This window comes from Papio anubis, chromosome 12 (assembly GCF_008728515.1).
Source record: "Papio anubis isolate 15944 chromosome 12, Panubis1.0, whole genome shotgun sequence".
Lineage (NCBI taxonomy): Eukaryota > Metazoa > Chordata > Mammalia > Primates > Cercopithecidae > Papio > Papio anubis.
This window is the reverse complement of record NC_044987.1, coordinates 1,159,032-1,173,001: the sequence shown is the minus strand read 5'-3', so window position 1 is coordinate 1,173,001 and position 13,970 is coordinate 1,159,032. Positions and strand designations below refer to the sequence as shown.

Sequence of the window (13,970 nt, the reverse complement as noted above, 5' to 3'; positions counted from 1 at the left end):
CAGGACTACAGCCTCCTGAGTAACTACGAACTCCTAACCTCAAGTCATCCACCCGCCTCTGCCTCCCAAAATGCCAAGATTACAGGTGTGAGCCACTACACCCAGCCTATTTTAATTATAGCTGTTTTTCACTTTTTTGCTGATAAAGACCTAGAGGTGATTTGGGTATTAGAATTAGCTATAGTCTGTTTTTCCACCTCTTGGTTTTCAGTCTCATTGCTTGTCAGGTTTGGCAATTTTTTACTGACTGCATCACACCCAAAATAATAACATATAGCAGCTCCAAATGATATTATATTCCTCCAGAGAGAGTTGGCCCCTTCTTCTGCTGGGCAGAGAATGTGGAACTGGGACCTTTACAACACCACGGTGAGGAAGGAGCACAGCTTTGGTAAGGCTCTGTCTACTGCTGGCTTCCCCTTCAACTCCTGCCAGAGAGCCTGGGGTTTTCACCAGGTACCACTCACACTGGTGGGTTCTTAACTCTGATTCTGGCTTTCTTACTATTATAAGACTACTACAGTCTGTGCATTGCTTTTCACAGATTTTATGCTAAGGTTCTTAGCTTCCTGTCTCTGCAATCTCAGACTTTGGCAGACGTCTTGAGCAAACACTGCCCAAATTTTGGCTCAATTCTCCAGCCTACCCTTCTGACCAGGATCCTAGCCCCTCAAATCTCTAACTTTTGTCTCTCTAGCTCCCAGAAGATTGCCAAAAGTTCTGCTCATTTCTGGGCATCTTAGCAGTGGTCCTCTGACCTGAAACTCTGTCTGAATTCTCAGACCCTTGTTTTAAGCCCAGAATCAGAAAACACTACCTAATCTCCCAGAAAAGATCTGTGGAATATCACATTACGCCCCTGAGGATTCCCCTTTGAGGGTATTTTGGACCTCCAGTCCTCAATGCCTCAGTCCTCAAATCGACGTTTTTTACTTGAAATGTCTAGTTGTTCTCAGAGAGATCACTGGCCTGCTACAGTCTGATCTAACATAGTTAGAATCTGGAAATACAGAACTCCCTGACTGTAGGTCTTACATTTCAATGGGTGTTAGGACAAGAAAGCAAACAATAAACAACAAACAAAAAAATAAACAGGATAATTTCAGAGGGTGATAAATGCTACGATGGAAATAAACAGAATGATGTGAAAACTCTGAGGTAGCCAACTGCCTTCCGTATCACATCTGAGGATTCACAAAGTGACTGAGGAAAAACTCTGTGAAAAAGAGCTCCCATTGTCCCCATTTTGTAGATAAGAACATCCTAATCTTTGGGGTACCATTGTTCTTCACTCTCCAGCAGTCAGGCCAGGCTGGGGAACCCTCAGGTAATAAGATAGCGATGGCACTAAATCTGACCCAAATCATTAGGGTTTATGCACCTCAGAACAGACGCCCCTCCCTAACCAAGTCAGAAAAGAGAGAGAATCTTCCAGGACTTCCCCATTATACACATTCAGTGCCTGCTAGGAAAGACGCCACTGGAGGGCACTTTGGTAAATGGAGCTCCCTAGGCCTGTCTTCAGCAATTGCGGGAACCATCATTCTGAGGCCTGCTCAGCCGCCATAATTCACGGGTCTCCCTAATGCAGATGGGTTGGGGATGCTGGACCCTGGAAATCAGCTTTCCCCACCACTGCACTTCACTCAGAGCTCGCCTCACATCATTTCCAAAGCATTAAGCAGCCTGAAACGCAAGAATCCTGCCGCCGGGTGACATCTGTAACATCTGACATCATTTAGAAGACACTGCAAGGGTAAAAGAGTGCTTTTTTGATCAGGGACATAAACAATTCTGAGGAAGAAATTAGGTTAAAAGGCTTCTATTTCCCCAAACGGATTTGCAAACTTTGGCCTCCCAGCCAGGCTCCTGTGAGGAGATGGGCTTTGGGGAGCCGAGGAGGTAACTGTGAGCAGTTGACACTCAGCCTTGAGGTGCTCCCAGGAATAGGGGACGCAACGGGAGCTCCAGGCTGCATGAATGCCCTGTTCACCTCTTGAGAAGGGGAGAGGCAGGGTGTAGCTTAATCATACCCTTGTGTGCCCTCAGTGTTCATAGAAGATGGAAAGGGACAGCTACTGGGTGTCTGTTCGGGAGGCAAAGTCTCCTTCTTCCCGGAGATGTTCACCAGGATCTTGGGAAGTGATTACCTTCTGCCAAGAGGCACCCAGATGATCTTCTCCACATCATCCTGGCTGGGTAGGATTGAGAAAGACCATGCATCTATAGTCTGTTTTGTCTTCCCAAACTTAGCATCCACACTAGGACAAGAAAAAGAATCAAGAGTCTCAGCTACTTCCTAAAACTTACCAGAACAGCTACCAGGCTTTCGCAACAGCAGGAACTCCCTCCCATTCCATCTCACCTCTGGCTCTTAGCACAGGGTGGCGCTGAGTGTTTGCATTCCATGGTAATCTCCCAAGGATTTCCAGATCTGCTGCCTGGGGCTGCCTGGGGCTGCCTGGATATAGAGATAACGGGGCGTGCCTGAGGACCTAGGGATTTAAGAGGGGCTTCCTGCAAACAACAGAACATAATCTTGGGCCCCACACCCACAAACCAGCCTCAGCTATACAAATTGAGCATGAGCTGCAACACAGAGAAGGCTTTTAAAAAGAACAACACCTTCCAACATCTTTTATGCCATTCCCATCTCATCATAAGCAGCACGCACACTGGATCAAGTGTCAGAATTCTAGAATGCTGGTTCTGGAAGAAAGAGCCTTAAGCTTTAAAAAAAGTCATGGAGGAATTGTTCTTTGTATAGGTGAGAATGCTGTTTTTTCAGATCACATAGCTGATTAATGACAGGAACTTAAACTATATCAATATTGAGAGCATAAGGATTTGTTCATCACGGCACCTTCAATGTCTAGCAAGAACCAACATGTAGTGGGTGCCTACTATGGTCTAGAAACTGTATTATGTCCCATACAGGATACAGAGATGAGTACAATACAGTCCCAGCCAATGAGGAACACACCACCTAGTGGGGGACATGAACACATAACCGAAAATTACAAAGTGACGTTGTTCATGCCTTTATAAATATATAAACAAGGTGCCTAGCAGAGAATCCAGAGGAAATAATAAACAATACTTCCTGTGGCCTTCTAATAATTAAGCACCTGATATACCAGAACAAGCACTAAGAATAAACTAATCATGAATAAGATGCAATCCTGCCCTTAAAAAAAAGCTTACTGTCTAGTGCAATATGCAAAGAGGTATTTCCAACACACTGTAAAGAATGGTGACATGAGTGATATGGGGAGTTTTTGGAGCACATGGGAGGGTGTGTGGCCCGGGCTAGGAGGAGGTCAGGAAAAGACTTCTGGGAGATATGACATGCAAGTTGAAATGAACAGTGAGTGGAATGTATCCAGGTGACAGTAAAGGAGAAAGGAGGAAGAGCACAGCCATCCTAGGAAGAAGGAAGTACAAGGTTAAATGTTAACATATTTAATTTGGAGCACAAACCTTTAAGGGAAATGATAGTAAGAGACTTTCAAGGAAAAGGGAGCTCCAACTGTAAGCCTGACTTTAGCCATAAGATGCTTAGTAGTTTGTCCAATCTTAAGAACAGTGGAAACCCATTGAAAAATTTTAAACAAGGGAATAAAATGGTCAGGCTTTTCTTTATATCCTCTAAACATGGACTAGGGAAGTGCAAATAGGACACATTTGAAGGCAGGAAGTTCCTGCCTCTAACAATTAGGATGTTCTTAGAATCGTTCAGATGAAAAAAAAACAATAATGTATATGAACTCTACAAAAATCTGTCTGAATCTTTAAGATCCTAATTCTACAATTAAAATTTTGACCAAAAATGATAGTGGCCTGAAAAAAAAGATGCTATGGGGGTATAGCTGCAAAAGTAATAAGGGATATTAAGAGATTATGGTGACAGAATCTGATCATCAATGCGATGTGGGAGATGAAGAATAGGAGGGAGTCAAAGTCAGGTTTCTGGCTTGGGCAACTGAATATGCTGGTTACTGTCGCTGAAGAAGACCAGGAGGAGCAAAGTGGGAGGGGTTGAGGTGTCCCAGAAGATGGCATTCAGGTCGGGTCTAGAGGTTAAATGGAGGTTTTCAGACAGGGAAGGAAACAAGAAACTCGCTATGAGACAATGAGTCCACATGAGACTATAGCTAAAGTCCCTAACATTCCCCTTCATCCTCCGTGAAGAAACAGACAAAAACACAGAGAGAAAAAGTGAAAGATCAATTAAGTTCATTACTGGGAAAAAATCATCCTGGGAAATGTCTGGTAACTATTTCTTTAGAATGCAATTCTCCTTGGTCTACTCAAGACATAACAGATGACGGTGGAAGACAGGTTGGGGGTGGACAACAATTATCAGAAAAGGCATGAACACACAGAGGACGTTCCCGCCATCATTGTCCTGGGAGAGTCCTCCTGCGATCCATTCCCAGCTGCCTTCAATGTAAAGGGAAGAAAGAAAAGACAGTGAGGGAGAGTCTGGCAAATCCGATAAAGACGGATGGAGGGGATTGAGACAAAGGCACCTGCCGGCATTGTGTCAGCTCCAACTCACCAGCTCAAAAACAAACTCATTCATTATCCACCAGCCTGGGCTGAAAGAGCCCCGGTGTAAACACTCCCACACACCCAGCTCTCAGTGAGACAAACGGCCCGGAGGTGTACACACCATGGGCTCTTGCTGCTAATGGAATGCACAACCAGCTCTGTTGTGGCCAAGAACGATTTCTCTCCCAAAAGACCCAACTCCAAACAGCAAAGCTTAACCCAGGATGCTCATCATTTCACATTTTGTGTAGGATCGTCAGACAAAGCAGACCCTCACCTTTTCACACATTTCATTCATTCTCTCATTCTTCAAGCAGAACAAAAAGATTAATTCCCACTACCCACAAATTCACACATACGCACTTGGCTTATCTTGCTGATACTCTCTAATACTTTCAGATTAGAGGGCACAGGCCAAAGGCCAACTTTGAGAGAAGGGATTCATTATTTCACCCCGAATCTGGTCATGTGCCTGTGCTTCTGGTCTCGTGCATAGCCCAACCTTCCTCCTGCTTGCTCATAGTACATACTTGTTCCTCATCCTCTGCTCTGCCCTCACTCAGCCTCAATCCCTTGTCCAAAAGACCATGATGCCATCTGCAATCCAGATTTTACTCCCTCTGTAGTCTTCTGCTCTCCATCCCCGTTGTTGAAACTCTGGCTTCAGTCATTGCCTAGGTTTCTGGCCACAGGCCTGCAGGGGGCCAATCTGCCCTCCTCCAAGACAAGACATTTTCTATCCTGTAGTCAGGAATGTCATTCAAAAACACAAAACCGTAGTTCACTTCAATGTTTAAAATTCTTCAGTGGCTTCCCATTGACTCTATTTAGGTAGAAATTCCTTAGGAGGACCTATAAAGTCCTTCATAATCTGTTTTTATCTGCTCCATATCTTCCATCTAATTCATCCCCATTCCCATGGTGTTCTATGCTCTAGCCAGGTCAAATTGCTCTTAGTTCTCCAAATGCATCTGCTGTCTCTTCCCTCCAGCTCTCCATAGATCCTCCACTTTCCCTTGTCTGAGAACATTCTTTCCCTACCACTTCACCTGGCAAACTCTTACTTGTCCTTCCACTTTGCGTATACATTTTACTTCCTCCAGGAAGCTTTCTCTGATTGACCTTTCTGGAAGTCTTAAGTGGATGCACTTTCCATAAAGTGCAATAGGATCCTTATTATAACAAACTGGAACTGCCTATTTCTCTGATTTTCCCACCATGGGAAGTCTTTTGAGAGCAGTGATGTTATTTGCCAGGGTTACAGCTATAGTATCAGTCTCTGCCAAGTACCTGGAACACAGTAGATTCTCAGTATTTACTGATTAAATGAATGAACGGGGCGGGGGGGGGGGGTAAGCAGGAAGAGAGTTAGTTGAGGTTATTTGGTTGCAAGCAAGAGAACCCACTTCTAGCCAATTTAAGCAAACAGGAATTCTGGCGTAGAAAGTCAAGTACTCAGGTTGGAAATCTGCAAAAACCAAGACAGCTCTACATGTCTAAGAAGCAAGAATGTGGGCATGGTTATGTGACAGAAATAGGATGGTCAAATAGAAAAACACAAGCCTTTTAAGTCTCTTTTTCACTTAGCTTAAGATTCAAATTCGAAAGAGACATCTAGGATGAGCCTAGTTTATACACCTCGGCCTGGCTAAAAGACAGCAGGGCACACACGCAGCAGCTCTGATGAACTGTGTGCAATGGGAAGATGGCAAGGGGTAGAACTGTAGGGAAAAGCACAGATGTTGAAGGCCACAGCTTCCAAGTGCCCACAAACTCACAAGTCTGAGTTCTCATTAATAATATTTTAGAGATCACAGTTAGCTACTTGCTCTCAGAGTTAGGGTTGAGGGTTTTGGTGGGAGGGGAGAGAAAGGAGACCACTATGAGAACAGATTGGTCTATAATAATGGTGGACTCTTTTCTCTCATAGGACATAACACTGATTCTCTATAAAAAGTAATATATTCACTTAGAAATATACCACATAAGAAATGCCAGTAAGAGCTTCGAAACACAGAGAACAACAATAATAATTGATAATGCACCGAAAGATGGGTTATAGGATTCCTGTAACCATCAAAATAAGTTTTAAAAAATGACTTAGTAACTGTTTATATTTATGATTAAGATTAACCATTTTTTATTCTTTTTCTCTTTTCTAAGAGTAAAAGAGAATCAGCAGGTTTAAATGAAGTGTGAAGAATTTAGAATCTATAACAAGATGTGTGCATGGAAAATAGAGACCGTGATACTTCTAAGCACATCTTCGTGTCTTGTGATGTACACAGTAGAGAGTGGTATCCAGGAGCACACAATTTCAAGTCAAAGAAACCAGGGCTTTGCCACTGACCGCCCATGTGACCTTGAAGAAGTGATTTTTCTATGCCTCAGTTTCTTATCTGTACAATAAATCTAGTAACACTTAATGTAATCGCTGTTTGGCTCTAATAGGATCTTGTATGTCAAGCTCTGAGAACAGCTCCTGGGACATAAGAAGTAATCGATGAATGACAATTAAGACTCAGTAAATATTAGTTAATTTTGATTATGGATTTCCTACTACAAAAGTTATAAGGTTATAAAATAATTTTTTCATAATTTTTACAGAAACTGTGTCTTTTTCCAGAATTTAAATAAAAAAAGAACCTGGACCTTCCTGGTGTGATTTGACTGATGTTCTGCTTAAAATCAGGGGCACAAACTAAATAGACACTCCTGTTCTCTCCCTTCTTTCATTGCACCCACCCATCCGTGGGAACCCGGCTTCCTGCCTACTGCCTGAAGCATCTCTTCTCCTTTTTGAAAGGGAAATTAGACAGCTTAGTAACATTTGGTAACTCTTCTAGAAAGGAGACTTTGCCAGACTCCACCATCTTTTTCTGTCTGATTTATTGTGGTCCCCAAATATAGGCTGGCTGTTTTTTCATCTCACATATCCATTGGGAAGGTTAGAACAAAACATATGAGACTTGTGAAAATGGAAGGAAATGGAAACCAAACGTAAGTGCAGTCAAGCGGTGATGGACAGAGATCTGAATTATTGGTGAGTCACACGGTCTGACAGACTTTATCATTTGCTGACTTGGCAGGAGATTTATCCGGCATTCTAAGCCCCAATCTTCTTGAAACTGAGAGACCTTCCAGATAAGCAACTGCAGTACTATTTGCAAACCTGCTGCTCAGCATGCTACAGGAGAAGAGAGGCCCCTCAACACACTCCTATATACCTTTGCAAGGGATTCCTTAAATCTCAGGTTTTGATAGTATCATTGTCCTCATTATCATCATGCTGAAATTTCACCATCAGTCATGATCTCCCATGAGGTCCCTGCAATCGGCAACCTCCCCTTCATCGTCTTCAGAGACCAACACTCGTTTGAAAGAAGTTAACTCTCTGAGAAAATAGTAAGTCAGTATCTGAGATGACCTGGCTGTTTTTGCACAGCTGGAAGAGGATGAAGAGAGACTAACAGAAAGGTGGGTGCAGTCAAATACAGTAAGTAGAGAGGCCGATTGAAGGAGACAGTGAGGAAGAAGCGCTGATCGCAAGGTGCTGGAGAGGTCATGGAAATGTAGCGAGACAAGCAAACCACAGACCACTCAGGAAGGAGGGAACCAGAGGCCATTGCGGCCTGAGGAGGAGCAACCGATGCTGGCCAGAGAAACAGATAATTCACCACCGATGCTGCAGAACCTTGAGAGAGAGACAAGAAAGGTGATTTAAGGAGTTTTGGGTTCTGAAAATTATTCACTGAACCCCGTGATGAGTGACAATCATGCTATTTTATACTAATATAACTGTCCACCAAGCTCTTTCATCAGCTGCAATAAATTCTTCCACTTTGGGGGAGATTCTACTTAGTCATCAAGAGCCAGCGTCAATTTCAACTTCTCTTTGAAGCCTCCCAAGGAACTTTCAGGGCAATTGTAGCCTCACCGGTCTGTAACCTTTTATTCCGGTCTCTTCCACTTCACTGTACTTCCTCCCCTAGCCCCTACCTGCTTCCACTGAACTGTGATTCCCTTGGAAATAGGTTTAGGTTTTTCTTAAAATTATATTCTTATTTCCTCTCATCATACTTGTCTCAATAGATGTTTATTGAATGGAAGGATAAATAGTTGGCAGGACTCATTAAACTCATCCCTAACCAGAGCTATTTCAGCAGCCTGTTTGAAACAAGAGTGTACACCATTTGCCTCCCTCAGAGCCAAGTGTATTTCCAGCTCTCCCAGCAGTAGCCACCTCCCCTTTGCTATCCCATTCTTGGATCAGCTGCTTTCCACATGTGATAGTAAAACTAGCAAATCTCTCTCCAAATTCCAAATCCCATGAACGGCCAGAACCTGCCAACACTGTGGCTTTATGTCCTTTTCCCCAAAATGAAAATATACTCATTCAGCAACTGCAGTTCTTTCCATGGATTTAACCTAAACGCTGAGGAAAACCTATTTTCAAGAGAAGGACCACCAGTAACAGAATGAATGGAGTTTTTAAAAAAATTTTTTAGATGGAGTCTCACTCTGTCAGCAGGCTAGAGTACAATGGCACAATCTCAGCTCACTGCAACCTCCACCTCCCGGGTTCAAGCGATTCTCCTGCCTCAACCTCCTGAGTAACTGAGATTACAGTGCCTGCCACCCTGCCTGGCTAATTTTTGTATTTTTAGTAGAGACAGGATTTCACCATCTTGGCCAGGCTGGTCTCAAACTCCTGACCTCGTGATCTACCTGCCTCAGCCTCCCAAAGTGGAAGGGAGATTTTTATAATACATGCTCCTTCTTGTTCTGACCCTAGACCTAATTAATTACAATCTCTCAGGTAAAACCCGGGACTCTTCTTTTTAACGAGTTCCTCAAGAGATTCTAAAGAATACTATGTTTGAGGATCATTATCTTAAGGAAATGAGACCAAGAAAATAAGACAGGGAGAGAAGAAGGGGAAAAAGAGCAAAGAAGAAGGGGAAGGAAGTTCAATAAAGGAGAAAGAGAAGTGCTTGCTATGGGCCGGGTACCATATAAGAAAATGCAAAATATACAACATACATTTAAAAAAAGTGCTGATACGTTGAAAGTAAAAGTGTAAAAAGATATAGTAACCAAAATGTTGACTGAGGAAAATACTAATAAAAATAACATTTTGGTGGGGATAATATAACAAGTCCCTCTTGTTCCAATCACAACCAAAAGTCCTCCTGAAATCTGAAATTCTATAATAATAAGAGGAAGAACACCAAACATAAAATCAGAAAATATAGGGATAAGTTATGTCTCTGCCTACTAGCTGTATAACTTCAGAAAAGTTACTTAAATCTCTGGGTCTCAGTCTTCCCATAAGTTGGTTTAAATTGTGGAAGAACCATGTAGATGTAATACCACGCTATTTTCACAGTTAGTAGTCTTTCTTGTTCTGTAGTGTTAATAAACGTGTGTAGAAGCTGCAAACATTACATATGATTAAAAGCACTACGTAGATGCAAAATATTATAAGGAGAATGTAGCTAATATTTATTGAATGATTACTGTGTTTCAGAAAATATGCAGTGTTTGAAATACATTTATTTGTCATTGCGATAGTGATCCTACAAGGGAGGTTCTATCACCATTTTCACTTAACAAGCAAACGACCTAAAGCACGGAGAAGTTAAGCAACGCTCCTAAGCTCACACGGTTCGTAAACGGCAGAACTAAAATTTGAACCAAAGCAATTTGATTATAGAGCCCACGTTCTTAATCACAACAGTATAAGAAATGGATTTCATAATCAGAAACTCTTCCTGATATATGAATCAGGAAACTATTTTCAATGAGTAGTTCCAACTTTGCCATTTTCTCTTGATCTCCTTGGAGTAACTTTCTTCCCTTCCCAAACCAATCATCCTGCTGTTTGGTTAGTTCATGATTTGCAGTTTTTACTGCCATCCTCTTCCCTAAGACTGGCCACCACAAATGCAGCACCTAAACTATGTGGTGTGGAGGTGATCAGCTTCTCAGTCTCACATGCCTGTCTATCTACTGATTCGTTTCTGTCCTTTGCTTCACAGCCTGGCTTTCTGAGAGAAGTTACTCCATTTCCTCCCTTCCTAAAGACAACTATAGTCTCTACCATTTTTTAATTCAATGGATAGTTTTTCTATCTTTTGTAATCGTTGTGCAGCATTTGACATTATTAGCAATTCTATCTTTGAAATTTTACCCTCCTCTAACTTCTCTGCCCTGGTTTCCCCTGGTCTCTAGTGGCTGGAATCCAGTGTGCTCCATGAGCTCTTCTTCATCCTGCCCATCCATTAAAATCTATGTACTCCAGGATCGCCCCGGCAAATGTGCTCTCCCTAGAATAGCTCACCTCATGTCCAGGTCCACATATTTAGACAATCTCCATGCTGAGCCCGGCCATGAATCTTTTTAAAACACTACTCTCTCAATTTAAATTGCACTGACCATCCCTCATTTCTCCACATTGCTAATTTCTGTTCCTCATTTTAAGTTATAACTTAACTTCCTCTTTCAGGAAGCTTTGATATAACTCCCTTCTCCGCACCCGTTGAAGAGGTTAGAAGTCCCTTTTCTTTACTTTGTACTTTCAAATGATTGTTTTCTGTATAACGTCTGTGTGATGGCCTTTGTTCCTCAATTAGCACAGTGCCAGGTGCACAGAAGGTATTCAGTATGGATTTTCTGAATGAATGAATGAAAGAATGAAGTGAAATAGCAAGGAGAAGCATTTAGCACAGTGCCAGGTGCACAGAAGGTATTCAGTATGGATTTTCTGAATGAATGAATGAAAGAATGAAGTGAAATAGCAAGGAGAAGCATTTGGGTACAGCTCCTAAAGCAGGAAACACTGTGCCTGGCAACCAGGTTTCCACATCATCCACAGTTGCTAGTATAGCACAATGCAGAGCTTTTACTTTCCCCTAAAAATATAAACTCTCTCCAAAGCTGTGTTTGTGCAAAGACTGCAATGAAAGAAGCACTTGTTTAAATAGAAAGGTCTCTGGCAATTAGCAAACATGGGACAAATCCAAGATCCACTAACTTTTCAGGGGCTTTGTGTTTGCAGTTAGATGTATGGAAGCGCTTATGAAGAACGAGATTCCCTCTTCACAGAAAACAAAACATGTGATTTAAACAGCAATGCCTCCCGTCATCAAGGATGCAATCTAGAAAATCAGGGTTTGAATTTCTCTGAAAAAGTAATCCTCAGGGATTGGGTCACGAGTGGGGCAGGGATCCTCTGGATTTCCATTTACTCCAAAGAAAGGCTTCCCCCGACCCCTCAGATAGAGCAGGAGACAAAGATCCCAGCTTGCAGGCAAGCTATTTCAGGATCGAATACAGCTCTTACCAGAATGACAGAGGGGCAGGACATACACGGCATAAACCACACAGGCTGCCTTTGGGGTCCATGTGCCTGTGTTCACACATGCGGCTACATGCATGGGAACACACATGCCCCGGCCTTTTCCCCTGTTGAGAATCTCTCCTGGGTGAAAGAGAACGGGCCTGTGGCCTTGACACCCCCACCTCACTGCAACGTGCAGGGCAGGACATCCCCTCCCCTTTACTGCCCTGGCCCCAGCTTCACTCTGCAAAGTCTGGGAGGGAGACTGGGGGATTTTCAAGGATGGTTCCAGTTCTAACTCTCTGTGATCCTTCTGAAAATTAGTTATTTTAATGTTCTGCCTTGATGCTGAAGAGAGCAAAGGGGAAAACACCAGATAGGTGTTAAAATTAAAATAAATCTTTGGAATGAGAGGACTTGGATTTGTACCCTGTCTTTAACATGTACTTGCTGAGTGACTTTCAGAGAATTTCTTAACTTCCCTGAGTCCCCAGTCTTAAAGTAAAACTACGCTTACCTTCTTCAAAGGGTTTTTGAGAAGATCAGGTTGTAGCTTAAGGGCAACGTTGTATTCATCTCTGACTACCGTGCTGGAGTGACTGAGAGGCTGAATAAAAGAAGTCTTTAGCATCAAACACATCTTTATTTTGGCAGAGATAAATAAGAGCGACAGATCAAGGCAGAAATGTCCCTAAATGACAATCAGGCACCCGCCCCTGCCAGCGATGCCCAGAGACCTCCACCTATTTCAGACACGTCTCTCTCTGGGTGTCCTCCCAGTTCCACAGAGCAGTGTAGCTTTGCATCTGGGCCCTTTCAATCAGCCTTTCTTATGAAATAAGCCCACCCTCCAGGCCAACCCTGGACTGGCAGACCCCCCAGGGAAGTGGGGAGTGGGATGGAGAATTCGCAGGAGTCAGGTAACACCTGTAAGAGATGGGTGCGGGGCGGCCAGCGACAGGCAGGAGGCATCGATTGCCTGGCCAGACGGCAAAGCCCCTGTTTGTTCTCATTGCAGCTCTCCAAGCGCCAGCGATCTGCCAGGCACCAGCTTTATTTGTAGGTGAGGGTCATTAATTTGAATTAATAGCACTGCACCGGGCGGGGCTTCGTCTTGCTTTGTTTCCCTCCTGTGAACGCCACAGACTTCTTTGTTGCCTGGTTCTGTGAGTGGGAAGACACTGTGAACAAGCGTCCAATTAGCCAGAAAAACAAAATCTGCCTGGATTCCCGCTTCAGCCACAGGCCTCTCCCTCGAAAGCCTGGAGACCACACTCCACACACTGGCTGCTTCTGTTTAATTTGCCCCGCCTGGCAGCATTCCCGCCCTTCCCTGCCCTTCTAACCCATACAGTCATCATCCCTACCCCAGGGACATTATTATCTCCCAGTTACCCCCACCTGCTGTGCCCCCGCTCAAGCTACTACGGAAATAATGCCCATCCCATAGGGACAGAGTGAGGATCAAACATAATGTATATGCCAAGGCTTAGTGTCTGGCCGAGGTAGACCTCGGTAATTGTGAGGCCGTCCCTCAGGGAGGGGCGTGTCGTGTCTCATTGTCCCTGCCCTCTGGAACCGTAAATGGGTTTAGGTGCATACAGCAGACTAGAGTAATGGAAGACAAGAGGCCCCCAGAATCTCAGCCAGAGCGGCCCCCAGCAGCCTTACAGAGTCAGAAACAGCCCATGGAAGCCGAAGGAGTCTCTGATCTTCGTCTGAACAATCACCAACTATGCGTGCTTGGTTTGCCCACCCCACCTCCTCTCTGCCTCCAACGGTGGCCCTGCCACCTGCACCTGCTTTTCCTTCCTGATATTTATAAACAAGGCATCTCCTTCACCAGCTGAGAAACAGAGAAAGCTCAGAGAGCTGGTCTACAGCAGGCTGCCCTCAGCCACAGCAGCCCCACAAGAGAACCCTTTCAACACTGGGCACGTCTGTATTCAAACACTAGACCACCACGTGGAGGTATGGGCTTTCGGACACAACCAGGCTTGCAAGAGATTAGAGTGCCACCTTCAATGATTAATGAGGTGAGTTTTAGACACCCCACTTCCTGCTCCAGAGAAAA

General features: G+C 43.8%; 1 long non-coding RNA gene across 1 annotated transcript in view; it reads right to left on the bottom strand.

Moving 5' to 3' along the window:
• Positions 1-9,244: 9,244 nt before the first annotated feature.
• The window catches only part of LOC110741304, a 189,064-nt gene continuing 184,338 nt past the window's right edge, over positions 9,245-13,970 (bottom strand). Inside the window, exon 5 of the long non-coding RNA XR_002517321.2 lies at positions 9,245-13,077. This is a non-coding gene — a long non-coding RNA (uncharacterized LOC110741304). The remainder of the gene's footprint in view (positions 13,078-13,970) is intronic.